Genomic DNA, 16,167 nt, shown 5'->3' with positions numbered 1-16,167 from the left:
TGCCAAGTTGTTTAGTATGGAAATGATTTGGAGGTGCTTCGCAGGCAGCACAATGCACTGAAAGTCGAATGCAATGGGGGTGGATGGTGTGTGTCTTATCAACGTTCTTTAGTTTCACGGGTTTGTTCATGGCCTTCCACCCACCCGTCCACCCCTACTGCTCTCGACTTTCAGCACATTGTGCTGCTTGGGTTATTACATTGATAATAATTCTAATTTTTATTGTATACAATCTACGGCTTATGCAAAACTATCTAATTGACGAGAAACAACTGTTACCACATAAGGAAAAACAAGAAAATTTATTTGTGTAATCAACACGTTTGACCTTGTTAATTTAATGCTTGTTTCTCCACCCAGCCTCCCCTATTGTGCTTGGCCCCTGCTTGGCTCGCCTAGAACACAAAATTGGAGGCTGGATGAAGGAACAAACCGGAGCCTTGCTGCCCTGCAAAAGGAAACCTGTGAATTACCGGAGAAAATCAACTGACAATGCAGTTTTCTTAATGTCTCGATACCATAAGATGCATGCATTTTTGGATTGAGTGTAGACCTGAAGCCGTCTGATGCATACTTTGACAGTTAGAATCATTGTGTAATTATTAGCAGAAACAAATGAGCCTTATCTGGCACTAAAGATGGTCGGTCCCAGAGGTGCCCACCCAGAAAAAAAATCAATTGTTAGCTTTACCTACCTACAAAGTGTCAGTCAGAGTGATTGCACCAAAGCATGTCATGATATGTCATTATGGTCAACTTTAGTACCCTATTTATGTTTGTATGTTTGTGAACCTCCTGTGACATGCCTAGAACAACTTTTGGCATCAGGGTTTCCTTGAGGTACTGTGGAAAATGGTTTTCAAAATGTGCATAAAATAAAAACAAAAATACCCAATCTTCCATGAACAGATGGACATTTTACTCGCAGCAGTTAGTATAACTTGGTACTCTTCTCTGGCATTCATAAACTTGCATCGAAATTATGAGAATAGTGTGAATCCCACCTTCTTTTTTCTTCTTCTTGGGTTGCCTTTAAATGCTTTACAGGAAAAGGAAGTGAAGTTGTTAATGGAGAGTTTTCTTCCTTTTATTTAATATTGTTGGTATAATTTTCAAACTTGTTAAGTATTTGAGAATCTCCTTGAATTGTTTGGGAAGATGTTAAGCGTTTCTCCCCTGAGGATACATATAAATATTTTGGAAAATGTGTATGAGCAGGGCTGGAAACCGTCATTTTTTGGGGTTCGGTTCAAGGTTATCGGTTCGGGTATGGGTTCAGCAAAACCAAAATAACGGTTTGAACCGATACTAAGGGGTTCGAACCGCTTTACGTGTGCTGTGCTAATCAGTGGACCACATGTGAGAGTTATTGTCAGGTTCCCACGATGGCTTGCTCCTCCTCCTTCCTCTGACGCCCTCGCGTCTACACTTCATAGGTACAAAGAACCATGCAGTTCACAACGGGTACTACTGCACCAAAAAAGTGCTGGGAAATGGCGTACAGCTAGCATACCATTGAACTCAGTTGCAAAAGGCTATTGTCAATTTCTAAAGAAAAAATATAGAGGCAGAGAAGAAAGCGGCCACATGGCCCAGAGTCCCATGCACAGACTGACACCTTGCCCTCCGTTCAAAAGAGGGTGACCCTCCTGTGTTTCCTTCCTCTATGGTCTGGGTCTGAAGCACTCGCCAGCCTCTTTCCCGAAGGTGCTAGAGGTCTGCGTTGCTTGCGGACTTTACTCTACGAACTATTAAAACTTACGTCGCTTTCACACTGGGACGCTGAGTGAACACAAGTAGCCCAGGCAGCTATGCAAAATGTTGCTGTCGTGTAGCACATCTTTTTTACCTTTCCCGTCTTTTTTTTTTACAAAAATGTATAGGGATGTCGTGAACCTTTTTGGAGGTGAGGCTGTAGGAGGTGCATGGACTCACCACTTCTTGGTTCATCAATGTGTCCGCTCTATGGATTCGCCAATATTCTGAGCCACGTCAGGAGCTGGTGCGATGCAGTCCAGTGGGAAGGTATTGGAGTTTTCGCTATCTATAGAAGCGGTTACCGCATAATAGTTTTTTTGGTTCAGTTCCGGTTCGTTCAATGGGAGCGAAAAAATTTTTATGGTTCGGTTCGGCAAAAAATAATGGTTTTCTGTGGTTTTCGGTTAAGATTCAGTTCCGATTTCGACTCCTGTGTATGAGAGCTGTCTCAAGACATTTTCACAGGTGTGCCTTTTGCAGTTGTACTGTCTCCCAATCTGCACAGTGTATTGCCGTGAATGGTACTTCGCCTCGCGATATTTTTCATTGCATGTCATGGTAACCTTCAGTCAGCATAAATTGCACGCAAGTGTTCGCCGTTTCTGCGGCAATCCTAGAAATCGCCTCATCATGAAGTTTTGTCGTATGTCCCATGTGGGTTGATTCTTGTGAAAAACCATGATGTTTTCTTTATTTTTTCGTAAATTGTGCAGAATGTGGCTTGCGGCCACTATTTTTTGTGTACGGCCACCCACAGCACAGAGATAACATATGTCAGCATCAGGGGCAGTCATATACTGCCTGTACGGCATACTCCTGCTGCTGCCTTTGTTGGCGCGTACTACATTGCTCCTCAAGTGAGGTGTGACATGGCAACGAGTAATCTTGCGCAGCGCTCTTGCCTTTCGCTGCTTTCACGTTTTCTTGCCCGTTAACTGTGTCTGCGTTGCAATCTTTCCTTTTAGTGGGATGACGACGGTGGTTTTGAGTAGATTTAATGCTTAGGTAGGTCGTATTTGTGAGGCATTGAACGACGTTTTACTTGTATTTAAACACCTTAGTATGTTCTGTTGTGGACATTGGTGGGCGCATTGCAAATGGCGGCAGGAGAGGATGGGCTACATCAGTGAAGCGACGGTGTACATCACAAGTGAGGTTAATGGTATTCTTTCATTCCAGATGAACGTGGGACTGTATTGGTTGCAAGTGCGTGAGTTACAAAATGAGGTACTGTAATAGCTTTCACGTTGGAAGAGCGCCAGCCTGATATTAACTTCGGTTTCTTTGCAGATAGTTCCCTGTCACAACGGTCACACATGCGAGTCCGTTCGTCGACCAATTCGGGTGAGGATCTGTCCTGTTCGTCAGGATGAACTTGATTCAGCTTTGCGCAGACTGCCTGTTCGAAGTTTCGAGGAATGTGTGGGCGTGCGAGGACTAGCGGATTACCGGATTATTAGTGTCCGTGCAATGTGTGCTCCATATATGTTTTTTTTTAATTCCGTGTTAGCGCCGCGAAGCAACTGTGGCTATGAGCGGCGTACAGACGTGGACAGATGGAGAGAGGATAGCAGGAAGGAATGGGGGACAGAGGGGTTAGTATGCGTCCTGGGCCGACTTCAAGGGGAACTGTGCCGACATTCGTGTGGAAAGTCTTCGGAAAACCCAGGGAAAACCTCGAGGATTCGAACCGAAGGATTCGAACCCGTGTCTCCTCCCAGTCTCGGCGTGGAAATCGGCCACCCTAACCACTATGCCACGGGAGCTGGTGCTCCATATATGTGAACGTCGGAGTTAAGTGAACCGTGTACCCTTTCCATTCGGCAAATGATGACGTACTGGATGTCCATTTACAGGTACGTGCATACCAATAAAATTTAGTGTTACATGTTTGATGTTCTTGGTGCATTTTCATTCCTTTTCTCTTTTATTTTATTTCATTTTTTTTGCCAATTTTGGAGCCCATCATACTGGGCTCCTGTATTAGGGGGTACGGGTAACGCTTCAAGCGGCAGGGGCACTGTGGCTCCTGGTGACAGCAGGGATGCCGTACCAGTTACTTCAGGGGGCACGGAGTACCTACAGCTTTCGCAGGCACCGCGGGGCTCTTGAAGTCATCTGGCACATTTTTTAAAAATTGTGCCAGTTGATCAGAGGGCACACATCCGTCACTGGGTTTAGAGTGTACACGTGTTCGCCCCATAGTTGTGCTGCAAATTCTGGTCTTTGACATAAAAAGATAATATCGTATTAGATCGTTATCGTAATCGTTATCGTATATTATCGTAAGATATTTATGCGAAGGCCATTCGGAGGCGACAAAGTTTCATGAATCCGGTTTGTCGTATTAACGACGTTCGACTGTATGTGCATGTAGTGTATGATGCCTGAGACGAAGACCTTTGAAAAGCTCGAGCTTTTTCTTGCATTCTTGAGGGTATGTATACCGGGCATAACAATTTTTTTTACAACGACATTTCTCAAGGCATCTAAAATTCGTATTTGGAAGTCGCGCAAGCGCAAACTCGTCGATCTCTTCGAAACCGTTTTCAAAGATGTTAGATTTTTTTCTTCGAACCTGCGCGAATTCGAACCGCGGCCTTTCACGACATGCTCTGACCAACCAGTATCGTGTAGGGTTCTTCATTTTCGGATTAAACTTGATGTTTCACGATATTTGCACCCCGAACCTTTTTTTCTTCTTCTGAGATTCGGGCATAACCCGATTTCTCTCCGAATTCCGCGAGGTCTCTCAGCCTCGTATACCTTCTCAGTGAGTCACGAAAGGGATGAATCACATTATCAACCTTGTTTCCCAAGAAAACACCTGAATATGTTCCTGCCAGTCACCTGCTAAGTATTACCGGGTGCTCTTTTTGGACCCCTCTTGCAATGGCGAGGTTCAGCCCTGCAATTGTATTGGCAGCTTGACTCGCGCGATTTTACTTTCACCCGCACATTCCCGACACGTGACAGAGCACGCCCGATACTTTCCCGAATCTCTTTTCTAAAAAAATCACCCAATTTTTATCCCCTCCCCAGAATTTCAAAAATATTAGAACCCGAAAACGAAGAACACTGCGCGGTACGACACCGGCGCTTGTCAGTCTCGGCTTATTTGCGTATTGTAGCAAAATTCGACGATGGATATTTAAACTCGCACACTCGTTTCAAGGTTATTTAAATGGAATGACCTTCAACGAGGATGGTCTTCTATTCCGTGATCTCGCTTTCGGCCGAAATCCCACCTTTAAAGAGTTTGTCGATTAATTTTACGCAATCAGTTATTACTAGACATCAGATTCCTAGGCAAACGCATCTTCTCTCTCTCACTGCTCTCGTGTGGTTCGTTCCAATACGCAATATCAATTCAGGAGCACGAATTCGGTGCTGGGAACCTCCTGTATCGACTTGACAGTAGCTATAAATGCACGTGTCATAGTTGGAACTTAAGAACAACGATTTATCAGCCGCACTGCCCCCCCCCCCCGGTTATGAAACTCCCCCATATCAATCTTCATCATAAGTAGAGTCACCATAGCTTTAAAGCTTCGTATGTTGTAGTCCAGCGATTCGAGTCACACAATTCCGCATTATTCTTTTAAACGCTTTTTTTAACCGTTGGGCTTTCAAAACAGTTTTTTTTTTCAAACAGCCGGCAAAGGCAACACCAAAAGACACTGACGAAGGCAGGAAATGATGCAAGTCTTGGGCCACACGCCGTATACACCATCTATGGCCATATGAAGCACTGTGTGGCCGGGGATTTTGTGCAGAATTCATTCTGAAAAATGGAGGAACGGTGTTCAAAAAAAGAAAAAAATTACAAGATTCACTGAAACCGCACCTGCCAATGCAACTCCTGAATCATCTTCATGGAATAAAGTTATTACTGCATATTTTGCAACATATTCTTGCATCAAGTATGTTCTTTAGAATGACTGTCTGGATTGTGCAGCTTCCGATAATGCTACATTTGATGCTTCTAAGCTTTTTTCTGATTAACGTCTGAAGCAACCTTGACAAATACATGGATAACTGCACTGTTCAAGTTACATATTTAACCCTTGGACACTGCATGCACATCCACAGAATGGACAGTGGAGAGTCTATGGCAGTTCTCATGCACAGTCTGCTTCATCTCAAGTGTCTTTAGATGCAAATGACATTCGACCCGAATGCAATATTTTAAATTCAGTATTTTACTGCCTCGTTCACTCGACACTTCGGTCTGCAGTACACTTCAGATGTTGACACAATATTGCACAAAGCAGGGATGAGTTCCAGGGAGCACACGTGACAGACTGTACCGTTATGAGAAGATGACACAAAGCATTGAACGTCGTGCAGCCATGTTCCGTGAATCACTGTCGAATATAATCAGACAGGCAACATGGGCACTCTTCAATGATTACATGAGAGGAATTTTAGGAAGAAGCTGCTTAATAAAAAAAAACGTTATTCCAATGACATCAACACCAGAACACATCTTGACACAAATGAGAGCCTCAGTACGTTCACACAGACGTAATCCGTAAGTGTTCCACCCTTATTTAGAGTGCACTCTCAGGTGACGCTGTAGATGATGATTCCGTTTAAATGCACACCGACAGACAGAGCACGGGTAGTTCCTCTGGCACTCGTGAACTGCTTCCGAATGTCTGTCCAGGGAGGCCTTCTGCGAAAATCCCCTGAAACACACTTGGCAAACATAAGGTCTCTCTCCAGTGTGAATTCTCTTGTGCATTTTCAGATTAGCCGTGTAATCACTGGAGTAGGCACAGAAGCTGCATCGGTGCCTCTTTGGAGCTTCGCCAAGTACGGGGCTGCGGTCAGAGCGGTTCACACCTGCGACAGTAAGAACGAATGTGATGAAGTATGGCGGCCAACACTCATACATTATGCCAACGAATACATTGCACAGTAACGACGAATACAAGTAGGGAGACAAGGCAGGAGCAACGCCACCGAGACAGTGCGAGCCTGCCTACTCGTCGACATGACGTAACAACTAAGCGTCAGCCAATGAGGATTGTGTTTTCAACGGCCGCAGCCAATCACGAACGTGCTTTCAGCGGTCGTAGCCATAGAAACGAGCCCCGTCAGCCGCACGGGCAGTCACTGTCGTCTGCGACTAATGAACGTCCCCGCGTACTAAACAGGAAGACAAAATAAAGTCCAAAACGGTCCATATTTTTCTCGAGGCTCCCTTTCTGGAAGGCATGTTGCACTTGTCGACAGGTTCAAATTTTCGGAAGCTGGCTGTTTGAGTGAGTTTCAAAGTTGGTTGTTTCATTTGCAGGTTCTTGAATTCGCAGTGTGACGAATTGCGGTAGCAGACGAATTCCGACTATGTGTCCACCTAGCGAGTGAGGAAGAGGAGGCATTAACCAGGCCTTCTGCGTCTAGATGGCGTTGGTTGGGGCAACAGTGGCGAACTATATGGCTACATATTGCGCAATATCTGCTCCACAATCCCGTTCCTCTTCCAGGGGACAGAAGAAGCAGGTACCGAGCTACAGCAAACACCAGACAAGTAGCCGTACCATCAGACAAAGGGTAGCTTCCCAAGAGAAACCCCAGACGAACAAATGCAGCAGAAATGCAGAAATCGTTACGTTCACACTTGCGAATATGTCTACAGAGTTCGTGGTTTTCGGGTTAAACCCGATTTTTCACGATAGTTCGCTCCTGACGAAATTTTCAAGAACTGAAGTGGAACCCAATATCTACCCCGAAATCCTTGCGGTCCTTAAACTCATCATTCTCGGTAAACTGTCAGAAAAGCACATCATAATATCAGCCAAGACAGCTATTTGAGGCAACCTATTTGTCCTCCTTTTATGATCCCGCCCTGCAGGAGAGAAAGGGCAAGCTTTTGTGGAGCTCGCACAAGCGTTTGAATACCGCAGTCATTCACTGCCCCAATTCCGAGCAGAACTGTGAAGATTATTGTTTCTTCTCGCAGTGTCACAGCAGTGACTTGCCTTCCTGTGCACTTCATTTCACTCGAAGATTCCCCGACGACTTATCAAACAGAGATCATAGCGCGCGATTTCTCCCTGAAATCTCGTGCGTAAAGAGCACCCGATTCGTCCCCAAACGAATTTAAAGAAAATCATCAAACTGGAAAACGAAGATGAATGCGTTGTATCTTGCGTACGTCCGTTTCCCGTGAAACCCATTATTTGAATTCAATTTCAAGCTGAGTGTATTGCAATTGCTCGGCTCTTGGGGCCTTTTTTGGCAGGTGCCTTTCTTGGGGAGGGAAGAAAGACTAACTGTAGCACCTTCCCCGTAGAAATGCCACAATAACTTCGACGCATTAAGAGGGCAGGTATACTAAACAAAAATTTTGTCTCGAATGTGCAGGATTCAAGATTATACGCGTTATTATCAACCTCGAGATCACATACCCTTGCGCACTCAAGCAGCATTTCATATAGTGGATAGCAGTTGTACCACTCCCCACTTATTTTTGCTACAATGTATGCTATTGTAACTATGTAGTTGCATGTTTGTTTTCTTGCTCCTTTTTTGTGTATTCCTCTGTATTTTTGTGTTTTAATTTTTGGTATATGTCTAAATTTAGTTTATGCGGTACTCGCAATCGTTAGTTTTTGCTTCCTCTCATGCTATGCGTGCAGCTCCAGCTATTTTCTCCATAATTTAGATGCAAATGGCGTTCAGTTTGAATGCAATATTTTTAATTCAGTATTTTACTGACCGGTTCATTAGAGGCTTAGTGTACCCGGACGTATCCGGAAGTACCCGGAGGTAAACTTGAGATGCTGACACAAAATTGCGCGCACAAAGCGGGGATGAGATCGAGTGAGCGCACGTGACAAGCAGTAATGTAAAAACGATTACACAAAATATATATATGGAACATCGTGCTCACGTGTTCCGTGAACCACTGTTGAATATACTAATCAGAAAAGTTGACACGGGCACTCTTCAATAACCATGCGACAGATGCCCATGCGAAAGGCGTACTAGGAACAGGAAGCTTAATCAGAAAAGTTCTTCCAATGACGTCAGCAGCAGAAGACACCTCGATGCAGAGGAGATGCCTCAGTGCCCCCGCACGGACTTAATCCTCTCCACCTCATTTAAGGTGCGCCCTCTCATGACGTCTTAGATGGTCCTTCCGGTGGAACGGCCACCCACAGATGGAGCATGTGAAGTTCCTCTGGTCCTCGTGCACCTCTTTGGAATGTCTGTCCAGGGTGTCCTTGGAGGAAAAGGCGCTCCCACAGACAGAGCACGCGAAGTTCCTCTGGGCCTTGTGGATCGCTACCAAATGTTTGTCCAGGGAGACCTTTTGCGAAAATCCTTTCGAGCACACTGGGCACACGTAGGGCTTCTCCCCAGTGTGTGTTCTCTCGTGGACCCTAGTGCGAGCCTTGTAGGGACTGGAGTAATCGCAGAAGCTGCACCTGTGCCTCCCTGGAGGCTCCTGGGCGACAGGCGCAGGAGGCGTGCAGGCGCGGCGGCTCAAACCTGAAGGAGGAAGGACAGACACGACTTAGTATGTCGACCAATGTCCTTTATGCCGGAAAATACAACAGGGGGCAACGATGCAGGGGCGACAGTGATGTGGTTACATAATTGCGCAATGCTTGCTCTGCATTCCTGTTCCTTACCTGCAACGCACACACAGACACGTAAAAGAAGAAGTAAATAAACTAGGGTCCGCTAAGTCGCATCACGTGAGCCAGCTGAGAAACATCTGACACCCACATAACTCGATTTAGCTATGCACTGCCCCACGTGGTGATGAAAGTCCCCCAGCACAATCTTCATCATCAAATAAAGTCACCGTAGCTTTAAAGAGGTTGATCCGTTTCGTACGTTGTGGTCCAGCAATTCCACTCACAAAGTCCCACATTTTTCTTCTCAACGGATTTCTTTTGGGCTTTCAAAACAGATTTTTTTTTCAAACAGCCGTCAAAGACGACACCAAAAGACACGGACGAATCAGGTAAAGATCCAAGTCTTTGACCACACGCCGTATACACCATCTCAGGCCACTTGAAGCACGGCGTGGCAGGGGATTTTGTACGTAGTTTCGTCTAAAAAATGGAGGAAGGGGGTTCAATTGCTGGGCTTTTAATGCTTTTTTGTGGACTCTCCAGAGCATGTTTTTTTTTTAAGTGGTGAGTGTAGGAGACCGTGGGTCGTGCAAAGGGGTTGGGGGTGGCGCTGGAAAAGTTGCGGTACATAATCAGGGCAAATATCCTCGTCTTCATCCCTAACAGCCAGCCTTCACAATGCAGCAGCCAACTTGAAGCGATAACAGTGCACTCGTTTTGCAAGTTCACATTTTATGCTGCTTTTCATAGTATGTGTGGTTCTCGCAGCAGATGAGTTGGAGAAACAAGAACTCATTGCACCATGGCAAGAGATGCGAAGTCCCCGAAAAAAAAACAGTTTTTTTCCACGTCTCCGGAAAAAATTCCCCATAATTTTCAGGCAACAAAATTCAAAAATGTAAATTTTCGTGCCTGCGAAGCGTTCCAACCCGCCAACAGTGCCTTAGGCGCCTGTAATCTGGCGGCAACCACCTACTCAGAGCTCCGTCTGGCTGCTCAAAGCGATCGCAATCACGTTCACATAATGTCAGAGTTCTCGTCGGAGTGGACGGGTTGTTCCAATTACCCAGCACTGAGCAGAGAGCAGTATCATGGGATGCTCTGCTCTGAATTGATGCCTAGAGGGTGAACACTACTAAAGTTCCTAGCTCATTGTATGCTGTGGCTAGGCCGGCAATGCTTCGACTCAGCAGTAAGCGTGTTTGTTTTCACTTTTTCAAAAAAATAAAAAGAAAAGAAAAAAGCCCAAAGAAAACGTTTTTTTCGGGCGATTCGAAATTTTCGGAAATTTTGCATCCCTAACCATGACATCAAAACTCATCAAACTAACAGTGAACGTGGCACCCAAAAGCCAACGATGAAGTTCACAACTACAGAACTGTCACAACTACCACGCTCAAGGCCCTCTAAATAGTAAGTCAAAGATTTGAAACATCTGCCTTACATACTCTGATGCATCCAATGCATGCACACTTTTTTTTAGAAAGTAACTATCGACAAATACATTGGTAACAATATCATTCACATCCCAACATTGTACATACTTTCTGGGCTGAAAGGGACCGGCATGATGCAAGTTATGTATGGCTTCTAATGCCTTTCAGTGTAAATGATACACTACGTAAACGTCCTTCTTGTCCCTTCTCTTTTTTCGCAATGCAAAGTTCTACTAACTTACTCTCTCTGCAGTTACTAATTCTTGGAGTACGCTTCGAATGCAAGCACAATGTTACTAGGCCAGCGCATGAAATAATGCACTACACTTTGGTACCCGATGAGTAAACAAAAGTTCACATTTCAGTTAAATAGTACCTGCACGAGAACATAAAAGGAAGAAAAGACAAACGCGAGCACATATTGTTACACACTGTTAATAATGTGTGTGACACGTGCATTTCATGCCGAACATATTATACAAAAACAAAAATGTGCCCTTGAAGATGAGGGCAGCATATCAATCGTGAGGCAAACAGAGACAATAAATCCCGAACGATGCGCAGCTACCCAGGGCTGACGAGCAGCAAACACGGCGAAACACGTGTCCTCTGGTGCTGTCGCATCGTTCGATGAGTATCTGTTTCTCTACGTGCAGCCATAGAAGCCATCTTAATCTGTAAGTTTGAATTTCAAACGCGTCTAGCGTCATTTATTTATTTATTTAATGTCTTTTTTTTCACTTTCTAATTCATTGGCTTGCACTGTGGTATCGAGGAGTGCTCAGTCACCCTCCCAGGTGTATATCGCTCGCCGAGTGACCCCTGGTTTGCCAATCCCAAACGATGCGCAGCTACCCAGGGCTGACGAGCCGCAAACACGGCGAAACACGTGTCCTCTGGTGCTGTCGCATCGTTCGATGAGTATCTGTTTCTCTACGTGCAGCCATAGAAGCCATCTTAATCTGTAAGTTTCAATTTCAAACACGTCTAGTGTCATTTACTTATTTCTTTAATGGCTTTTCCTCCTCTTTATATATCTACATATATAGGGGAAGAAAATTAGCATAGGCTCTTTGGCTGCACTTTGAACATATGTTTATAAGTCCCAAACGTCGCCACACCAGCATTGGGCAGCTGTTGCGGCCTTATTGGGCATTCATCAGCAATGCGTAGATGGGCGACGTTTGTGCGAGTGGCGTCGGAAGGTCACGTGGGACGTGATGTCATCCCGTCAGTGTGAGAAACTCACATCTGAAAGCCCAGTGCGAAGCCAGTAAAGTATTAGGGGAAGAAAATTAGCATAGGCTCTTTGGCTGCACGTTGAACATATCGGCGACGCTTGAGCGAGTGGCGTCGGAAGGTCACGTGGAACGTGATAAGCTTATAAGCATATATATTTTTTTTTTCCTGCATTATATATATATATATATAGATACTCATGGAACGATGCGACAGCACCAGAGGACATGCGTTTCGCCATGTTTGCGGCTCGTCAGCTGTGGGTAGCTGTGCATCATTCGGAATTGGCAAACCAGGGGTCACTCAGCGAGCGATCTACACCTGGGAGGGTGACTGAACACTCCTCAACGCCACAGTGCAAGTCAGTGAATTATAATACACTACACTGTATTATATTACATATTATATATACACATTATATTATATTATATATATATATATATATATATATTATATATATATTACAATTAATACTATACTGTTTAATGTCTGCAACGAGTAAACAAGAAATTCTCAGTAACGTAAGTAATCAAAAAGTAATCTTGCTACGTAAAGCAAAGCACGCATTCGACATTTAAGATACATCCTCGCCACTTAAAAGGTATGTGCACACTGATGACCAAGCCTGACTCGGTGACGTCACTCACAGTAAATATGAAAGAATGTGGATATTTGTGTGTTGAAGCACTTGTGAGCAATCCTTTCAATGTGAGTGTCCTTTTCAGCGAAGTCTCTCACATACTTGTGTTACACATTCGTCATTGGGTCTGCATCTGCACGTGGAGACCTTATGTTCCTTCTCCTCGCAGGTGATGCTTTCGCCTAAACCCATCATGCACACATGGTTCCTGTATGAAGAGAGCCATCATGCAATTAAACACTCATTTTTGTTAGCATTGGAACAGTTACCAAATGGGCACTACTCTCTTCCTACAGGGGGAAAAAACAGAGTTTGACTTACAAACATATGCTATACGTGCATCCAAAGAGCTAGAAGGCTCATTCATTGCTGAACATTACAACACATGAATAAAACAGCTGACATCAAAATGCCGCCGCCTGCTACTGTTCACGCTGCTCATAGCCACAGCTGTCAATAGGAAGTAATATAAAAGAAAAACTGTCCAGGGTACGGTGTACACATCTCAGAACACACTCTCTCCACCCAGACCAGTAAAGTTGGCTTCACCTGGTTGCATACATGTGTTAGGTGAAGCCCACTCCTGTGAACAAGCTTAGGGTAGTGTTTCCTACAGTGCGTCCTTGCACTTCAACATAAAATTGATTTCAATGGTTGTCAAGCAGAATGACAAGAAAAAAAATGATGCCATGGATTGAAGCGCGTTCATTCCTAAGAACGAATTTTGCCGCAGATAGCGCCAGGAAAAACAAAAACAAAAAGAAACATTCAATGTGTATTAAGCAGAGCGCAAAAAAAAAAAAAAAAAAACTCATCGTGATGGTATGCATCGAAGCGCGCAGGCGTTCGAAATAAAAAAAAAAGCTGAGCAGGAAGAAGCACGTGATCGAGAAAACAGCGATAGCTGATGCTGTGCAGAAAAGCTGGTTTGAGAGAAAAACAAGCTGAATTATCAAGAATCCCTATAGAGGTATGTAGTTTGGGCTCGTTTTTGTGTTAGACAGCGTGCGTTGCACTTGAACGTACGAAATTAACTGAGTGAAGCAGAATGACAAAGCATGGTGGTGCTATGTGGTGAAGCTCAAGATTTTTTCTCGCACACACGCTCCAACGCTTATTAAACAAATTTGTTGTTGCCATGCAGTGAAGATTCGCACGTACTTAATCTCAAAAAGAAGACTCAACTAAAGCTGAGTATGGGAGAAACACAATTTCACATTGCCTTCATACCTCTCCCACAACATTCTGGGGAAAACATAGCCAGAGTATATTTCACGCAACACACCTCGCACGCGTTCCTTCGAAACAGAGCACAACTGAAAGCACGATTAGAAATATAAGTTCAGGGTGATCACACAACGTCGCATTATGAACAAGTTCATTTCGGAAAAATGGGCTTACCTGAAGAGCATCACAGTTACAAACATCATGCACATATATTCACAAACTTGTCACGCGACGCTGTACAACAGGGCAGGGAAACATTAATTTCGGCCGCGTGGACAGCTCACACGATTTTAGCCTGCCCGCGCACATCTCACACGCCGTGGCTACGCATACACAACATGATGATTCGCCGATGATTGCAAGCGCATGCGCCGTTATAGACATATCAAATTATCGCGCACCTTCCACGCTTACAAACCTAGCCCCAAGTCTACAAAGAATAGAAGAATGTCTACAACTTACCGTTATGGGTGCCATCCGCACAGAAACTAGATAACCAGAACACACTCACGTAATATACCCCTCCTGGTGCGTTTCCCCAACATGTTCAGTGAGGCCATCTGTTCTATGTCAATGCTGGCTCGTTCCCGCGTGGTTGTAAATATCGTTTTCCGAGAAAGTGGGTCACCTTGCGAATGAGCCGACTGCCTCCCACAGTGTGTTTCAGCCATCTGTTTTATATCATGGCTTACGCAGTTTGGGGTCATGGAGTCATACAACGTGGAGCGCCGTTTCGTGATGTTGCAGGAGGGTGGTTTCATTTATAATCGAATGACGCCCGCCTGCCACATTTCTTATTTCTCTCGAAAGAAAAATGTACGTTATCCCACCCTCAAAGAGCTGCATAAGGTGCCTGACCGCAGGTCTGTGCGATATTTTCATCTCCGTCCACGGCGCTTAGAAGCAACCGGCGCGATTTCGCGGCTTCAATTTTTTCGAACTTTGTGACCTTGTATCTCTTGAACGAGATGTCCCATTTGAACGAAAGTTTTTTTGCTGACAGAGTAGATGGTGCGCGTTCCACCATTGGCTATTAAATTTATATGGTCAAGAGAGAAGTATACGAAAAACATCCCGAAAACGCAACAGAGAGCCTTTTTACCGCACGTTTGGAAGGTCATGGCCGAGGCCGTGGATCTCCAACTGTGATGTTCTTTGCGTGGGCTGAAAAATCTTTTTTTGCTCTTTCGTTTGATGTTAAATACATTGCTATATGTTCTGCCATTACCCCGTAACAATACTGGGAACACGGAAGTGTAGGGGAAAATTCTCATTTTCGCGACAGTTGTTACTCAAAAAGGACATCTTCAAATTTTCCGATATTTTGTGCTAACATAGCTGAGACATCGCTGTTTCAGGATATGCAATAAAATGTTTGCTTATTTCGGTCCCACAGGGCGCGCAATTTTTTTTCGCACCCCTATTGGGCAGCGCTCGAAGGGTGAAACACACGTACAAAGAGTGGACGTGTACCCCACCCCCTGTCTTTTGTTTTTTGCTTTCGATGAGGGTGCCGTCATGCCGAACGCCGACTATAGTAGTATGCACAGATCACTGTGATGTCCGAAGACAAGCAAAAGTTCATTGCTTAGGCTTTCCCGCACCCGCTTAATCCCTTCAAGGTTACGGTTTTTAAGGAAATCGGACGCGGGACATGACATTTGTAAATACTCCGGCTTCGCCGAACCGAAGCGCGAGACGTCTATTCTCTTGTAATTTTGTTTTGTTATTTGCTGGTTCCTTTTACTTCTGGCTCTTCTACTTCGTGAAATACGGGTGCCTCAATGGGCTCACACAATATCATGCTCTGATATGCTCCTGTTCACAGTGTGCACAATTTGGGTGGGGTCACTGATGACAGCGTAGTCAGGGCTTGAGGCCGGAGGATCTTGTTCAAATGAAGACCCTGCCTCAGCAACCTGCAGTCGAAACGTGTTGTTGCAGTTCACACATATTTCGCGGATGTAGTGGACATGGACTGCCTCCGAGGTGCTGAATATGGTCTTCAAAAGCCCTGATCCTGTCAACGATACCGGCCTGAAGTTCTTGTTCCAGGGTATTTTTTCTTACCCATTGGAAGGATAACTCCTTCAAATAATATTTCTAAAAGGAGTTCACCTGGAAGAAGTAAGGGACCGGAGTAACGTACAAGGGTCCTATCATTCCCAGGAAGCCCAGGTGACCAGTCCTTGGGCGATCTGTCGGCATCGTGGCACATCACCCGAGTGTTTCGAATTCGGTCTTTGTTCACAAGTAGAAGAAACCAGCGAAT

Source organism: Ornithodoros turicata, unplaced genomic scaffold (assembly GCF_037126465.1).
Source record: "Ornithodoros turicata isolate Travis unplaced genomic scaffold, ASM3712646v1 Chromosome42, whole genome shotgun sequence".
NCBI classification, from domain to species: Eukaryota; Metazoa; Arthropoda; class Arachnida; order Ixodida; family Argasidae; genus Ornithodoros; species Ornithodoros turicata.
This window is presented reverse-complemented; position numbering follows the sequence as displayed.